A 19,335-nucleotide genomic window follows, 5' to 3' on the forward strand; every position below is an offset into this window, starting at 1 on the left:
TACTTACCCCAGCACTACACTGGAAGTCCTTAGTTAGCCTTTCCTGTTGAGGCTAACCTCAAACTGATTGTTAGCAAAAGGGAAATCGGTCGTGAGGAAGTCTTGATTATTGAAGGGCGTTTTCAGAATAGAAAGGTAATGCCCTGTTGTGAAAGGTATTAAAGGCAAGAGACGGAACATCTTTTTTTGTGTGTGAAGAATTTCAAGTTTCTAGGCACCCAGCATAGGACACTAAAACTGTTGTTTTCTGGCTTGTGTGCCTGATGTCGTAATGCCACCTGGAAACAAAAGACAGATGTTGCTTGTAGAACTTTCTCATATTCTGCGTTGCCTTGACCCGCAACCACAATACCCGCACTCAGATATAGGGTTTGTTGAACCTGGTCTAATGATAGTTCTACATAGTGTAGGTTAAATTAAAAGTAAATGCGGTAAGTCTTTAAATGCATGCAAAGCCATGTCATTACATTGTAATTACCGGGTGAAAACCTGATTAATTACATGGGCTTATGAACAACATTTTGTAACTTGTAATTACATGGTATATTTGTACAGTAGTGCAGCCACATCTCATAGTACATAGCACATTTATTCCAGAACTTCACCTTATAGACAACATATTGGAAATGGTTATATCGTTCTGGCTTGCTCATGTTCGACTATTTAAAAAAAAGTTGAAGAGAAAACAAAAGCGAAAATTGATTGGAAATTTGGAAATCCAATTACAAAATAACAAGGCTTTAATATGGTTTTTCATATTAATATCTTCGACCTTCGGGGGGGGGGGGGGCTCAATCAATCTGAAGCCTTGTCACTGAACTCAGCAGTTCCCATAAAGTACAGAATTATATTTTTGTGTCTTTCAGCTTAAGTAGAGTAGTATAAGTACTATCTCATTAAAACTAAATAATAAAGTTCTGTGTCTTTTGCAGACAAAAAAAAATACAAAAGGGATTATGTTATGAATATTCAGTGTACATACATTTGGTCACCCTGCTGTTTCGAGTGTGTAAGCAGTCTTTCTTCACCATGCGGCTTCACTGTTGAAAGTGAAGTGCTTTCCCATTTGACACAGACATACACGCACAACAATATCTCTCAATACAGTGTGCCCAACTAGCCTATTGAAAACACATACTCACTTTCGCCAAAAATAAACAAAATACTCGAGGCTGCTCTTGAACATCTTTCCTGCAAACGAGAGGATTATCTGTTTTTTAATCTTTTTTTCTGAGATTTCGGATCCCCGTTTCTTGGACATACATATACAAGCAGTGCCAAACAACTAATTTATCGTAGTACTAGTAACTGTATTTTGGGAATACAACCGGAATAGAGAGGAAGTGCTGCATGAATGAATGTCACCAGTGAAGTTTGACCAGGACACAGCTTCGTGGAAATTAAAGTTTAAAAGCATGATGTGGTAGATATGAACTCCTTTTTACACAACTGAACTTCCGTATCTTTGCCTGTTTTATGATCTCTCATTCAAACAATGCAACCCAGCACTGAGATCTGTATGCATTACTACAATAACAATACAATAAAACATTGCTGCGTTTTATTCTGACCCCCCCTCACCCCATATCTAATCCATGATATAACCTGTGGATTGATATTTTGTTCAGTTCTATAGCTCTAAACTGTGTTGTCAGAAAATATTTAAGCGATGCACTTTTGCCAGAGGTAATTCACTCTCTATTAGTAGCATACTGTATCTGTTAAAAATCTTTCTTTGCCATTGACCCCGGTGGCTGTGGGCAGTTGACGAATATATATATATATATATATATATATATATATATATATATATATATATATATATATATATATATATATCATCTACACATGACCTTGTTTTACAAAAAGCAATTACAGTGGTTTCTGTTAATGTATTTAGAGGCTGAGATGTATTCAAAGGACTTTTGCTAAATGATTAAGAACACAAAAGATTTGATGATTCTGCACATTCAAACACGGAAATTGCAATTTGACTTGGAATTACAAGCTGCTACATTTGCCCTTTAGTGAAGGACTACAATTGCAAATCTTCTCACTATTTGAGTTTTATAGTGTGATTGGTTGGTTGACTCAGTTTTCTGGCAATGGGGTGGGAAGCCTTTGTACCTCGGACCCATTCAAGGTCGGGAATGGCTTTGAGCAGGTCCTGGAGGCGTTAGCTCAGTAACACATCTGAAAAACTACCATCATGAAGGATTATCAAAAGGGCATTTCAACAAATCTATACCTTATCTCTCTTTTTTTATAACAGTGAAAAACGCATAATGCTGTTTTATAGCTACCTACAGTAGTTAATATCCTCTATTAAACTTAGAGTGGAATGGCCCTTTGGAGTTGGGATCCACTGCTTTGAATATGATGGTTTTCAGTGGTTTGATTTTGTTGACAGTATAAATACAAATGACGATATTGTTTTCTATTGTTATTTTTATTTAACGGTCATAATTAAATTGATATATATAATATATATAGAAATATTATATATATATATTATATATATATATATCGTATATATATATATCGTATGACATTTTTTTGTTTTACTGTAAAAAAACAAAATGTGCAGTATACATATATACACGGCATATATATATGTATATATGTGCCGTATATATATGTTATATACATGCCATATATATATTATATTATATATATTATATATATATATATACATATCAGACGCGCCAGCGCTTCATAATACATATTGTGTGTGTGTGTGTGTGTGTCTGCCATTTTGTTTTTTGCTGGGTGGCATCACAGGGCACTATTGACTGCTCCACTGTAGATTGTTTTTTTTGGTGGTGCTACCCAGCATTCCTCAGCTGGAATGCTAAATTACATGGGTTTGTTAAGAACATTTTGTAACTTGTTGTAATTACAAGGTTTAATAATGTATTTTAATTCCTCAATCTCAAAATCCATATGATTGATCTTCCTACTGCACTGTACTAGACTATTATACAAACATTGACCAGTGTCTAAAGACCCCAGCTAAAAAAAAAGGGTCAGTCAGTGGGTCAAAATACAAAGGCATTACAGCACACTAGAGGCCACCTTTTCAACGCTGGTCAACAGATATAAAATCGCATTGGAAGCTATCGTTAATGCGAAGGGATTTTCATCAGTGTTTACAGTGTACACTATCCTGTAATTGTAAAAACTAAAATGCTTTTATGTTGTTGATTTACAATATTTTCTCATAGTTTGCGGCATCATATTGAGTAATTTAATTTTTGGATGCTGTCTAAAATTAAAAGCAGGTGGAACTAATAAAAATATTAGCTAAAATGTGTTAAATATGTTCCTAAACTGTAGGTCTATGTTAAATTAAATTGTATATGTACTGGAATCAATCAGATTCCATGGACCCCTGCACTTTTGGGTACAAATAAAGAAGAAAATTACAATTGTTTTGTGTTTTTAATGTGTTTTTTTTTTACAAAATATTGTGAATTTATGTGGATTCCAGAAAGGAAATAATATATATCTATCGATATATATATATATATATATATATATATATATATATATATATATATATATATATATATATATATATATATACACACACACACACACACACACACACACACACACACACACACACACACACACACACACCTTAGAGTTCTAAAGCTAGTCTCATTTCTTAATGTGTATGTACATTAATTGTAATCATGAGGGTTGATGGGCGGAGAACTCGACAGCTAACTTCACAAATACAACCCAATCCTCTCAAATTCACCCCTTTGCTGCCTCCCCTTATCTCAAATCAAGGGACTATTCTTCCTCATTTTCAGCTTTACAAAGAGTTACTCTGCTAAGTACTGCTTCTTTAAGATGCCATTTATTCCAGATCATTAAACGGATCAATATCTTTACCTGCATTACTCCCAGCAAATACTCTTGAGTCCCAGTGGTAATGTCATGGTTATGTACTAAGGGTAGGAGCCATTGGTAGAATGGTGCTAAGCATAAGATAGGCTATAATAACAACAGAAATGGCTTAATTCCATATGGAAGATTTACGGTAATTTTCAAGTTAGTGTACATTTATTAGTAAACAAGGTTGAAATTACATACACATACTGTACATTATATTTATGGACTACCGTTAAGCATTAAAGAATGATGTGCATAACTTTGTTGTTTATGCAATTACATAGCATCCTGCTTACTGGCATTTGTAAATGCATGTACAACTGAAAACAGATGTCTAGTTCTGGTAACTCTGCCATGAATGTAAACTAGAACAGTGGCAGTGGTCAGTTAGCAGTGCTCAGTTAGCTATAGTTACAGCTGTGCTGTTATGCTCTTTAAGAGACATTACTATTGATCAAACAGCATGTAGGATTTGTATCTGCATCCTTACAAAGTGACATGAAAGGTGACACTTCAGTTCAAGTAGTACAATGTATATTTTATATGCTTTTATTGTTTATTGGTTTCCAGTAAATGTTGAAAGATATCTTACTTAGACTATATATACATTGAATGTCATGAAACCTATGACAAATTATGGTTGGAAATGTTCACCAGTGTTGACCTTTTGAACTGGAATGAAAGTTCTGTTTTTTCCAAGGTAACGGGTAACCTGGGGCTACTGCCTTGACACCGCTGCTGTTCCAGTCTCATCTGTCAGCCAGGTTTTGGCACGGCTGGCCTTCAGCTAGGAAGTATGAGTATTCCACCCTGGTTTCCATGACAATGGCTGATAACCAAGAAGCAGGAGACACAACCTCTCCTTTCCCTGAGCAGTAAATCACAGCTTCACTCACAAACCTTGACCCCGCAGGTCGCAGATCTGTCATCTTCCGCAAACTTTGCTTTACTCAAATCGACTTGCCAGTTCATTTCAGCAGGCACACAGGTTGCAATTTCTAAATGGTATGATTTAAAAAAAGAAAGGCTGCTACTGAGCTTGAGTCCCTGTAGAGATCTGCTACTCGTCAAGAGCATTTGCCTTATCAATAAGGTAAAAGAGATGTATCTGAAAAAGAAAACCCTGAAAAAAACTCAACAAACTACCAGATACTTGGCATGACTTTTTAAACCATAGAAGTAAATCACAAACTCTATATTTTGGTTGCCAAGTTGTTTCCCCTCAGTATTTTCTAATGATAAGAATTAATGGTAACACCTTAGTTAATGATGGACTTGCTATCTATTAGATAGTGTATAGGTGTGCTCTTTTATAAGAAGGCATGAGGTAATAGGAAAATTGAGGCAATCCTCTTCAAAAGAGCTGGAGAGTTTTCAACTTTGTTGAATACGAATGTAACCTTTCAAAGTCTACTTACAGCAGCTGCATATTTGTTTTTTTGCTCTCCGTCCTTTTTGGTCCATACCAGGGATGAGGGACTGAGTGATGAAGACTGCTTGTCAGTCACAGTGTGAGGAATATGGTTTGCTTTTTTTCTACTTGAAACCTGGAAAGGAAAATACATTAGAAGCCAGTGTTTTAGCTGTTTAGCCACCTTCAAAAATACCTACCAATACTCCCAAACTCAGGGGTACCTCCCCTTTACTGTGCCTCCTCACCTCACACCAATAGACTATTCTCCCTCATTTCCAGCTTTACAAAGTAAATTACTCAGCAAGGATCTGTGTGGTTCAATGGGCACACCACTGAACAATTGGGCGCTTTTGCTTAAAGATCAATATAATTTTATTTCAAACAAGTCAGATGATGCTGACCTTTTAATTGTGCCGACCCCATCTTCTCCATACTATTACTATAGACAACAGTGGGATCAGTAGAGATGATGGTCCCCTCATCATCTGACTAAAAGGAAATCTAATCATGTAATTTCTTTGGAATCAAGAATTACTCAAAAATTAACCAGCAACTAGAACATGCAAGGAGGATTCTGATAATTATATTGCATTAGTTTCAAGCAAAGATTAAAAAGAGACGAGCAGATATACTTAAGACCTAGCAGTACTCGAGAATATTGCCCTGCTGTTGGCACTGCTGACTCCTGTTGCACACAGTGCTGGCAGGGCTTTTATCTTGACTCAACAGATCCTGTGTTGCAGGGTACATGTCCACAGTCATTGTGAAAGGCAATTTCAAAGTCAAGCTAGACTGTAAATGTCACATGACTCCACAAAACAGTTTTAAACTTTAAATGTAGCTGTATTCAGCAGTGTTATTCTTTAATGTTACAACCATGCATCTCAAGGTGATTCTGACAAAGAAAGTAAGAATCTGTAAATATCCCTCCCGATCAGAAAGGGAGCCAGGTAAGGTTGGTAGCACACTTCTCTATAGACGGGTCAAATCAATGGTGGGCGGAAACCAGAAGTCGTCCATCTTGGGGAAAGTGCGTAACTGCAAGTACTCTAAACAACTCCATTGTGATCAGATACGGGTCAGGCAGCAATTGGAAAACAAAATTAAAGTACTACAGCAGTATAGGAGGGGGTTGTATAGCCACTTCGGTCAAGAACTTTTGAATTAAATTTTTTAATAATTTTAAAACCATTATAAAATAGACAGACAGGAAAGTTAACATGATCCAATTATACACACATTGACTGAAGGGGATATAGTGTATGATTATCATTAATGATAGTATGTCATGAGTCCTCTTGCATGAATATATTCCTCAGAGTAAAAAGTAAAACCAAAAAACATCCAATGTCTATAAGCAGTATTGGTTTAAAAGACAGCTCTGAAGGGGTTACGTTTGAACTTTGTTTAAGTAAGGAGCCATTTATGGGCAGGGAATATCTTAATTTGTGTATTCTTGTTGTTGTTTAGGTCGGTTTTTGTTTCCTGGTGGCTTTTTAAAATGTTTAAAGCCCCCCCCCCCCCCCCCCCCCCCCCCCCCCCCCCGTCCCCAATAGAGTTCTCAGAATCTGAATGTCGATCCTGCAAGTACAGCTGGTACACCAGAGTGTAACCGATGACATTTCCCCCTTCAACACACTGTCCATAGAACATTGGTTCTATGCTGTATTCTTTACTGCTGCATTTTTTTACATTCAAGTTGTTCTTTACAGAGGTGGGCACTCCTTCAAAGTAAAGGTCTTCCCAGTGGTATTGAAGGTGCCAAGTATGACAGAGAAGAGCTGTCCCTCAAGAAGACATTTATAGTGTAAAAACAGACTGGCTCCTATTTTTCTGTGACTAGATTCATTAGTTTTTTTCTGGGCACATAGTCAACATTCTAAAAGCTGCTTTGTGAAAAGGAAGTCAAGCGTAGTTTATTCAAAAGCTTAATGGATTTTTACTTATAATGATCCAGGTTATAATAACATTTATAAATATGGATCAGTGTCCCAGGAACTCCATGCAATAGTTTGCACTAATTTGTCTTCCAGCTGTTTTCTTATTAATTTGACAAACAAGTCGTTATTCAATATTACCCACAAATGCAATTCTTCTTACATAAAACACGACTTTTACACAAGAGAAATATAAGATGAAAGAGTCAGAACAGTTTGTGCTCTGAATCAGGGGTTCATCTTTTTTTAGTGATATAGGATACATTTATGTGCAGTAAGATATAATAAAGGGTAATAATGCTGTAGGTGGAAATTCAACTGTATAATGATAGGATATACTATGCCAGTCCATGCACGGCCAGCATTCTAAAACCTTCGTTCAGACAGATCACAAGATTCTTCTCTTTTGGTAAACTTTTTAAAGCAACCACAGTAAAGCCTATGAAATTGTTACAGACTTCTGAATTACCATATATGGTCAGCTCAGATAATACAGAAATGAGGATTCAACAAACAGTTGAAAGTCATTCTGATCCTTCTTTGGCTAAAGATATTTTTTGAAGTAACAGTATTCTAGAAATGGCATTAAACAGTCCTAATAAAGTCATATATTTTCCAAATCCGGTCTGAGCCATACTATGTTGTATCATCATGGTGGAAAATGATTGGGCTGGAGAGAAGCCAGTGTTTGCATACAGAAAATTGTTTTTCTGCATATCAATCTCTTGAAACAATGGGAAGACGTTGGTTTGCACTCAATCTACTGTCACATTCCAGAGCTTGGTTACAGTAGCCAGGTATTGTTACGGATGCTTAAAAGACATTGAAAATCTGTGTTGAACTTTAAAGTGCTAGCCTTTTTCTTCTGTTCTACTTCAGTTCTTTGGTTTGGTTTTATACTTTGATTTGGAATATCCAGTTTGATTAAAAGTTGCTGTTGCTTCCCGGTACCTAATCACTAAGTTTTAGTCCTGAGCTGTGGTCAAATGGTCTGTCTGTTATCTGACCATGTGACCAAAAGTAAAGGTAGCAGGATGCAGGTTGTATTCTTTACATATTAACATAACCAAAAGATCCTGAGGACCAGTAATAAATGAATCTAACAAAGCGAATAAGAGGTAAGAAAACTGATTTTTAAAACCTTGGCTAGCAGTATTTAAGGCATATTTCCAAACCAGGCACTGTCATCAAAACAAAAGCAGAAAAGAAATGGTTGCAATAGTAATTATTGCAATTAGAATTGTAGACTACACACAGAGTACTAATTCATTATCTTACAGACAGAAATATTTTTGCTAATGGCTAATTCACTATTAAAGTGGCTATATCTAGTCATAGCTATAATTCCATCAATCATGTTACAGGCAATATGTGTTTTCTTTTTACTCAAGTTCAAATTAAACCAATAACAACCCAAAGTAAATAAAAGCAAGAGCAGCTGAACAGTTACAGGCTACTCGCTGAACATTTCTCAGAAACCCTTCTCTAATGTAAGCAAAATGAATGCTATTTTTATTTTTATTTTTTACACATAATTGCCTTTGATTATAGCAAAGATTTTTGCCAGGCAACAGATGTACATCATTGGTGTTAAAAAAATAAAATAATAGTAATTTTCTTTGGGTGTAAGGTGCTTGTTGAAAACCCTAGTGGGAGAGCAATACTTTCTCTTTGAGTGGGACTAAAAAGATAAAGTTCCTGTATGAATAACTAATACAGATTTCCTTAGAGACCGAAACCATGCTGCACAATCCAGATTTGTTTTAAAACTGGACCCAAAATGATTACAGTAATTTTCTATTGTCTAGGGCAAGAATGGATGGTTGACCATGATTAATCAGATGTATGCACCAGGCAACCATTTCCAACCACATAGGGATTTTTTAACCAATGTTTAATATAGATGGCCATTGTTTGCACCTGTGGCATTTCTCAACCTCAGTCAACTGCAATAAACTATGGGACTGTGTTTAAAAAATAAATATGTATTTATAGAAGTGCCAATGTGTGGTGCAGTGTCCCGCCTCTTTGTTTATTATTGTTTTAATTTATGTATTAATGCGATGGCGAAAGCTGTCTGATATTACACCGTGTAACAATTTTTTTTTTTGTTTTGGTTCCTGGGTAGTAAGTGTTATTTCCTAATTGCTTATGCCTCAAAAGTATAGAAAATGGCTATTATTCCCCACAAACTTTGCTTTTGTGACCAGGACAGGTAAATTTCAAAATATCACTATTTCCAATGAGAAAACGGACGAATTTGTGTCTTTTCGTTCACATAGTCAGAAAAAAACAACATATGAATCCAAATTAACATGTATTTATACTAAAGTAATACAAAAATGACTACAAAAGATTTAGAAGTGAGTAGTTTTTTGAGATTTACGACTATACTGTAAATTCTTTTATAGAAACCAAGGAAAGTTAACTTTTTAATGGACCTAGTCAAAGAAAACTATGGATTCGATTCTCAAAGCTTTTTACTCTAAAACATAATCATGCACCTAAACAAATCATTGTAACAGTAAATACAGGAATGTATTAGTCGTCTTAAGTTATTTGTTAATTGGTGAATGTTCCATTTAGAAAGAAAAGAACCACTGAAATTTTCAGAACGTGCTAAAGAGAAGCACATGCACTGTTATGTTAGATGTTTAAGTTTCATAATGGTGGTACACAGTATTAAAATAGGTCTCTGTTTAAATACAATAAATAGATTCCACAGTGTCAAATCCCAATGGCTTCTAAAATAGCTAGATGGTACAGAATTTGCTCAAAAAATCATTGCTCTGCTATTCGTTCTTCTGGAATTTCTTCAAGGTACTATACATCGGTTGCAAATCTTATCCCTTAAGTGATTTCAGAAAAAAGTTATCTCATTAGCAATATTTGTGTTACAATCCTGTGTATGGCTCAAGGAGTGTTGAACAGATTGGATCCAATATGTAAAGTTATATTGTGGGGTGCTTATTCCTTCTGCAGGACATGGAGAGGTGTGGATTACAGACTGACTAAGTCTTTGAGATGGGATATTCTCTTATGCCACCTTTAGCTGCTCAAATCAAAGGGTGTATCCTTCAGTAAAGCAGAGTAACTGGGCTTCCATAATATAATACTTCATAAGCCATTTGGCATCATGTCCCTCAAGCAGCTTCTGTATGTGGCAAAAGTAAATTGAATATGTTCACTGATTTTCAATGCAAGCTTATACTGCAATTCGAGATGAGCATTGCCTCCTCTTAAACTAGATCTGACAAGTTTAAGCTCTTTTGTGAGAGGCCCACACTATGTACTGTGTGTTCTGTATGATTCCATATGATTCTTGTGATTGCCAGTCAGACGGAAAGTCTAGATTTGATGCATGTCATGACAATTCAGTGTTTTACATTAAAGAAACAAATACACACTTGCAAGAATAAAGACCTCACTGGATGTCACTTAGTAACAATTAAAATCTGTTCAATACAAATAAATAAGCCAATACTAGCAATGGTAATAGGAGATACTGAGGACATTACTAAATAACAATAAAATATCTCCTTGTCCTTACATAAAACCAGACAGTGCTTTAACCCTTAGCTGTCCATTTATTCAGCACTTGTCAGGTGTGTCAGGTCCAATTTATTTGCACACACGCTGTTTATTTTACACACACTGTTTATTTTATTTTTTTAAGTGTAAAACAGGTTTAAAAGGCACTGCATGGCAAAAGGACACTAAGTACTGCATCTCCAGCCCAGCTCCACCCCTTGTTCGCTGTATTTTTCACATACCTCTTCATTGTAGTGCATAATGATAAATCATCTGATCACTTGTTTTATAACCAAATTCCTCAATAATGCGATCCAAGTCATTATTTTATTACTACAACATCTCAAAAAGGTCTGCAAATGTCTGTGCTATTCTTTGAGCTCTGGATGCGGAAGCAGCTATCTTTTGTTTATGTCTGTGTTATTTCTGTGGTGCAGGGGCTATGTGTATTGTTCAGATCTGCCCCTTATTTATTTTTAAAAAATGTTCTGCTTCTCTCGGCTCCTATCGGTCTCACTTGGCCATTGAAAGGTTTTCTCTGTTTTTTTTTTCTGGCGAAAAAATGACTAGAGACCTGTGCTTGAATTCTTTTTGATGATGTCTGATAGGGTCCGACATCGGACTGGAAAGTGAAAATTATAATGTCGGACCTGGTCTGACGTAGGACCGCAAAGGGTTAATGCTTTAAATCATCACAAAGGCAGGAATTGTCCTATAAAGGAGTATGAGTAATAGTTTTGTACTGTATTACTTTTAAAATCACAATTGGTACAAATGTATGTTTATACTGCTTACTCGGCACACTCCCAATCATTAATTAGCTTAATTGCTTTCTGAAGTACAGATTTGTACACTATAATCTCTTATATTTCAGACAATAAAAGCTGCAGTTTGATGTTAGCTTGTGCTTTATTTCAAAGACCCAATTTATAGTTGCATTAATTTAATTTAGAAAGCTTAGCATTGGGAACTTTTTAGATTAATCAAGGAGAACAAGCAATTGATTAGAATCTAATTTAAATGGTAAAATGTGAAAATATATTTTGTTTGGGAAAATCTTTTTAGTCTAACTGTAACTTCAGTCAAGAATGATCTCGATTCTGCACAAAAGGAGCAGTTTAGTCTGTTTGAAACAAAATACAACATAGTCTAGCGGTCTAGGAACTGGAACTAGGGTTGCTGGGGGTGCGGCAGCACCCCCTTGGCTTTGCATGGCTTCTATCATATACAGGGGTTACACTTTTGTTCAATGGCTTTCAGCATCCCCACTTTAAGAATTGTTCCAGTGCCACTGCACTGTTCCCACTGTCAAGCCAATTATATTTTTCCTCCTACCAAATAGATTCACTGGATCTTTCACAAGCAACATATTTTACCAAGCTTTTGAGACAAGGGTACAGCATGGGAAGTTTCTGTCTGCCAGACTAACCCCAGTCCACTTTTGTTCCTTGTCCTGCGAGAGCACAAAGACTAATGTTTTTAATACCTAATCATTTCTTTGTTGTCAGGAAGCACAAGTCTCTAAATCAGCTTTAATATTTTAGAAATAGACAGAAATAAAGTCAAATTGACATGCAAGAAATCAAATTTTTATTTGGAATACAAGCGCTATCTGGCTTAGGATTTATGGATACAACTCAAATCAGATTGGGGGTACATTTAAACCCAAGCCAAGTGTTGTTATTTAAGACCCAGACAGTCAGTCAGTGTATTCAATTTCAAAATCACCAGATAAATCCAAATGCAACAGAAGGAAAAACGCACTTATGGACACATCAGCCTATCAATACAACATTGCTTATATTAGTAGGAATACAATTTAAATCTGTAAGTGGTCAAAAGAATATTTGACAATTACTAGTCCCTTCATTTAGCAAAGCTGAGAACCTTATGCTAGATAAGAGAATGGACTAATGCTGTGGACAGACCCTTCTAACAGTTTACCATAGTAAAAGCATAGCAAAGTGTAATAAAGCATGAAGCTTAAAAACAGCTCTCTACCAGAGTAGCCTTTTAAACTTTTGTCACCTGACTTTTTGGGCTATTGCAAGCACTTGTCTTCCTATTTGCATCACCAGGCTGTAATTGGTTCAAAATTATGTTGCTATGTTCTTCACTTTTATTTGCCCCAGCTAGAAGCCATATCACTTCTGTCCTCCAGTCTTTGCCTGCCAGATCCAGGACTGTTCCTTTTTAATTTCTTAATGGCCTTCATAGACTAGCAACTGAACACCTCAGTTCATTAAAGTTCTTGCGCAAAAGTTGCTTTATGTAATATATTTATTATTAATAGTAGTTCTTTAAGATGGACCTTATAATGAATTGACTGACAGTTCCAAAGGGAGTAATGGTATCTAACTGCCCCTCTTTAAATCTGCAGCGTTATGTAGTCCTAAAAGTGAGCCAGACTCATATTTTGGCAAACATGCCTCAGTATTAACTGATGTCTCATAGTTTTGCTTCAAAGGACTGAACAGAACTTAATTACGTTTTCAACTTCTTGCTGAGTTAAATGTATCAGTAACTTCAAAGAAGCTGCTGATATGTACGTTGTGCAATATTGCGCTATCTTTGAAATAACAAAGTAGTCTTCATTAGAATGACATACCACCTGGTACTTTTAAACCCTCAACTCTGTTAAACCAACAAACAAGAAAACATCTCTCCAGCAATGTATGTCTTATATAACTGTTCTCTCCTCCTTCCTCAAAAGCCTACAATGGCAATGCAATGGTAATGGTTATGCACAAAGAGACAATGGCAACACAAGGGCAGCTATAATAGAATTAACCATTGTGTAATTGTACCACAGCCGTGAGTTGTTTCATGCCGAGGTATGTGTTCTCTGTGACTAAATTTGGTCAGAATTGATGATGGCTACAATACCCGCAGGCACAATTGTGTATTTCTAATAACATTGAGGTCATGATCATTTCTCTCCTGACATTTAACTAAGTGCTTATTCCAAAATATAAAACAAATTGACATTCAAATACAGATTTAACAAATGGAACAGAAGCAAATATTGAGAGCACAGAGCAGTAGATTGTCCTATCAATACTATTCCAGATTAAGTTAGCTTCTGTTGTGGGCAGAAATTTGATCAGGGGCAGAGTTGGAAAACCACTGTGTGACGAGGAGAGAAGGAATCTGAGCTGCAATTCAACCTCTCGACCAGGAAGGGCTCTAGGTAAGGTTGGTCGTACACAAATCTATTGTGATCAGCTGTGGGGCACACAGTGATGATTGCATAGAGTATGGCACTGGGCTGATCACAGGGAGGAGTTTGCAGTACAAAGGGGACACAGCTACATAAGTACAGCCCCTTATGCTGAAAATCCTAACGCGCTGGAGTGCTATTGTTTTGGTTTGCTTTTCTGTGTTTGCAGACAAGTAGCGGCTAGGGAGCTGCAGCCACCAAGCCAACACAAACCTTGGAGCACCACTACCCCTGCACAATACTGCACTGCACCACAAGAACACCACCTGTCCTGGAGCACTTTGCCATGCATGGATGGATTAAAGGACTTGTTTATTATTTAGTGAACTTTTTTGTTGGGGACTGAAAACACGCCATTTTACCCTCCTACCATTGCTGGTAGAGGGGGTGATGGGAGTTAAAATAAAACTAACTTCTCATTATTCCCACACCACTCACATCCTGATACACTGCTATAGAATGTTAGAATGTTCTGTACTTTAAATGTTAACCAGTTTGGTTTGTCCGTGATATTCTAAGCAATAGCACTCACACAGTCTACTTGTGTAGTATGGCAGCATTAAATCAACTTGTATATTGTTATTGGGTCATAAAAGTTCTGAAATTGATGTGGTGGTGCAGCAGATAAAGTAGTATTTACATTGTTGTACAATAACTTCATTGTAAATTAAGTTTCTTCTGTTGTTTCTATTCTGAGATCTCTAATCCATTGATCAGGGATGCTGATCTTATTCATAATGGGGTGTTTGTGTGCAATGATTATAGTAGATTTATCTTACTCCAGTCTATACACCAGTCAACCTCATGCGATAGAAGTTATCCCGCAAGTGGTTTCAGTATAACCTTATCTTTTTCCAGAAACAGTCTAGTTAAATAGATGTTTATTTAAATGGATTTAGTTGAAAGCCTGAGGATCATGCATGAACAATTTAGGATGCAATCATATTTGTGCTTGCCAAAAGTAATGTCTTCCCACACTGCTGATAATTGGAGTTAAGAATTGTTTACAGAGACTGTAGACTAGACTTGTCTAGACTTCAGTTCTTATAATCAGAAAGGAAATATTAAAATAGAATAGAAACAAATCATTGAGATCAAGTCAATGGTCTATGCAGTTAATAAAAACCTTCTGTTACATCAAAATATGGTAGCAACAAATACCTCTTACAAACATTTCCCCCACTTTCAACATTACATTTTAACACTGAAATTACTGAAACCTGAGTTATAGAGGGACAAATGGTCTGGATTCCAGTGATTATTTCCTATGCTGGATATTTTCATCCAATCAGATGGTCACTTTCCAACCATTTAACCATGGTTATTCATGAACAACCACAGTCTGTCTATGACTCAAGACACATCTATTATTGCCAGTAGGACTGAGATGAAAGCTCTTTGCAATCAATCCCATTCATTTCCATCATCAGCATACTGATTTGAGCCTCAGGAACAATTAAACCTGGTAGAACTGTTGACTGGAAGAACACAGTGTTCTTGGTTGAAGACCTAAAGGTTAATGCTAAAGTAAGTCATTAAAAGTGAATGCTTCAGTTCTCAAAATAAAATAATATCTTTTAAATAATCTTTTATAAAAGGATGCTACTGACAGAGTGCCATTCTTTGAGGGATCACGTCTTCAACAGGAATCAATAAAGATAAAGATTGACTGATTGATTATGTGAGGCACAGTCCATTTACACAAGTGTTCGCTATTAATCGCATTTCTTCAAACCTTGTAAAGTTTGAATGATAAGATACTTAACCCAATATTAAGAGTTGTTATAGCATGCAACACAGACAAGTTTTCAGAAAAACAACAGTTCTGACGACACAATACACGGATGAAGAAACATTATTTACTATTCTACAATGTGGCACTGGGAACTGGCACCCATTTCTATTGTTCATTTCTGCTGCGCACAGCATCTCCAGTTATTGATGATCTTCCTTTTGCACAGTGTAACCTTTTCATTCTTCAGAAAGCCTCACAATAGGTGCCTGTCAATGAAAGTATAGATTACCCTGAGTTACTGACAAGCCACATCTCACTTGCCGTGTGTTATTGGAATCCAATACAAAAATCAGTGTTCAAATAGACTCTACTTTGCTGACAGCACTATCTCAGATGCTCATGTAGGGGCTGTTACATTGGCGTGTTCTCAACCCAATCCACTGCTGCAGAGAAAACTTTGAATTGCTTAATTGTAAAAATAAATCTTTACTACCTTTACATCTGAAATTGCTTAGAGCTGCCATTAAGCCAGTCGCAGTAAAATACAATAAACATGCAGAGGTAGTATAGATTTACAGCTACTGCCTGAAAAAAAGAAGCTCTGTGGGAGAAATTACCATTACAGACATACTGGAAAGGCAAGAGTGTTGACTGTTACTGATGTGACTTGGATGAGCTGCTGTTTTATTTCTAGGGCAGGACTCACAGAAGGGATTCCTATTATGCTGCATTATTTTAGTATTCACAGCTTAGTGCCTCACACAATTTACATCCACAGAGCACAAAAAAGTTTAAGAGAGTGACAGACATGCTAACTTGGAATAAAAGGAAGAGCCGTGCACTCCTGAGGATCAGCTGCGCTAAAACAGCAAAAAAAACTGTTCCTGCAAGCCAGTGCCCTCCTGCTCTCCTCTCTACAGAGCCCACGCACCATTGCATTCATACTTTCCTTTCGAAACTGAATGCAAACAACACACTGGGGTCATGTGAGTTACTTCCCTTCACTTTTCTGTTACGCGTGCAGTGCTTTGTTGAAGGGGCCTTCAATTGATTGTAGAATTGATTTACAAGCAAATTTTTCATTTAAAAAAACCACACTGAGACTTTTACTAGTCAATGCTGCATTCAGTTGTTCAATGTTTTGTTTTTTTTTTCTGTGTGGATCTTGTACTCCACTCAAGGTATATTTGGGCCTTAAAGAAACCATGGAAGCATCATTGATCAGCCACACCATTACCAGCAATGGCAGCAAAATAGATTAGCAACAGATATTGCACATTGATTCTGATGCAGTAACACACTGTTACTGATAATGTACCATGGTATCAGTGTCCATCTCTTCAGATTGACAGAATATATTCAGAGCATTAGCATGCTTGCAGGCAAAGTGAACGTGCTGACTTGTGCTGATTAGTCCCAGAGCAGCCACAGAAAACCCCAGAATTAGTGCTAGTATGTTCTAAACATACACGATATCCACCAAACATGTTGTTTTAAACACAAAGCCTCAATGATAAGACAGCCGGGCCACAAAAGGACATAACAGAGATTACTGCTGAGTTTATTATAAAAATAAAACAACAATGTAATGTATTGTAAGACTTGCAGTAAATATGTTTGCTGTCAATGTTCTTATGGAACTGTCCTGACAATTTGACATTTTCGGACAAGGCAGCACTCACAACTCATCTCCACTTCTATTTGCAAAGCTTTATAGAAAGTTTTTGCAAACAAACCTGAACTTTGTGCAAGTCTGGAGCAAGTTCTCTAAGCTAATAGTCTCTAAGACCTTTAAATACTAATGTTAGATTTAGAAACGTAAATGTAAATCGGTTAACCTACTACAGTATAAAGGATGACGGTGTTTGTATAGACAGTAGGATTATTACAGACTATTGGTCAGCCAATGGTTTGTTAAACTGTGAAATCTAAGTACAAATATAAATCTTACTGTGCATTCAAAGGTAGTGACAGGGTAGCCGTGTGGTGAATGCAGGGATTTTGTGCAATGGCGCTTTTGCCGTTTTATTTTTAAATAACAAAAATAAATAAAATATTTAAACAAAAACACTTGCTCACAGAGCAAAATAAAGGTTTTAAATAAAACAAATCTCAAACACAAAACACACAGGTCAGGCTGGACAGATTGCTTTCACTGATCCTATGTTAACATTTTCTTTTCGTTTTCTCCTCGCTCCCTCTCATTCACTCTTCCGAACTCCCACCAGAGTGTAGAGAGCTGCAGGCTTTTATGCAGGTGACCATCTCCCGATTAGCAATAAATTAATAACTAAATTAATTTGGGAGATGGCCACCTTCTACACAAGGTTTTTAATTGTGGACACTGCAAAGCAAAAGCTACAGCTTCTCGTTGTCATATATTTAATAAATACATAAAAACAATAACACAGGAGAGCTCCCGAATGGGGCATCCAGTAAAAGTGCTCCACGTGGAGTGCAGGATGTGTCCTATAGTCTGGGGATCGCAGGTTTGAGTCCAGGCTGTGTCACAGCCGACCGTGACCGGGAGTTCCTAGGAGGTGGCTCACAATTGGCCGAGCGCTGCCCGGGTAGGGAGGGCTTAGGTCAGCAGGGGAATCTCTGGCTTACCGAGCATCAGTGACCCCTGTGGCTGATAGAGCGCCTTTGGTTCTGCAGTGGAGCCACCAGATCTGTTTTGTCCTCCGGCGCTATAGGTCTGGTGGCCTCGCTGTGGATCCGCAGTGTGAAAAATGATAGATTTGCAGGAGCACGCTTTGGAGGACGCATGCTCCAGCCTCCGTTCCCCGAGTCGGCGGGGGGGGGGGGGGGGGGGGGTTGCGAGTTGTGGGCCGAGGATACAGATAATAATTGGGCCCACTAAATTGGGGAGAAAACCAGGGTAAAAAAACACCCTTTGCCCTGCCCCCTTTTAAATAATGTGCAGGGCTCTCTCCTGCTGTCCTGCTACAGTATATATGAGGCGTCTACAAAAATATTGACTACATTAATTTATTAGCTTTTGGACCATTGGCCATAATTGAGTTCTTGGAGGTGGAAGATCCAATAATGACCAAGGACTGTTCACTGTTCTCGTATGAGCTTGATATTTTCCATTGCTGGAAGCATATTGACACTGGCTCACTCATGTTGTCTTTGTTGTTTAACTCTGTTGTCACCTTCATGATATTTTAAAACATGTATGTTTACATATGAAAGACACAAGGGCACTTATATAACCTTTTATACTTGCCAGATTCATTTGGCCTTGTTCTGTTGAATTCTCACATGAACACATGCATACAGCCTCTCAGTGAAATATTCAAACAATTAGATCCACAGGGTAAATACTGTAGAAGGCTATTTCTTGAGTTTCGGGATTTAGGTTAAAACTGATGAAACACTCAAGCACTTTAAAGCTGGTGTGAGAAACCGCTCTTTTTTACGGTTGGTTTTTGGCTGTTAAAACGCTGTAGTTGTCCATGAAGCCAACAAAAACTATGCATTTTATTGTATGTAGTTTATTTGGAGGTCTACTGCCTTCCATGGTGTTAGGAGATTAGTCTCCCTCTTGTATGAAGTCTTCTATTTAAAACAGTGGAAATTGTGGAATTGA

Source organism: Polyodon spathula, chromosome 20, assembly GCF_017654505.1.
Source record: "Polyodon spathula isolate WHYD16114869_AA chromosome 20, ASM1765450v1, whole genome shotgun sequence".
Classification (NCBI taxonomy): Eukaryota; Metazoa; Chordata; class Actinopteri; order Acipenseriformes; family Polyodontidae; genus Polyodon; species Polyodon spathula.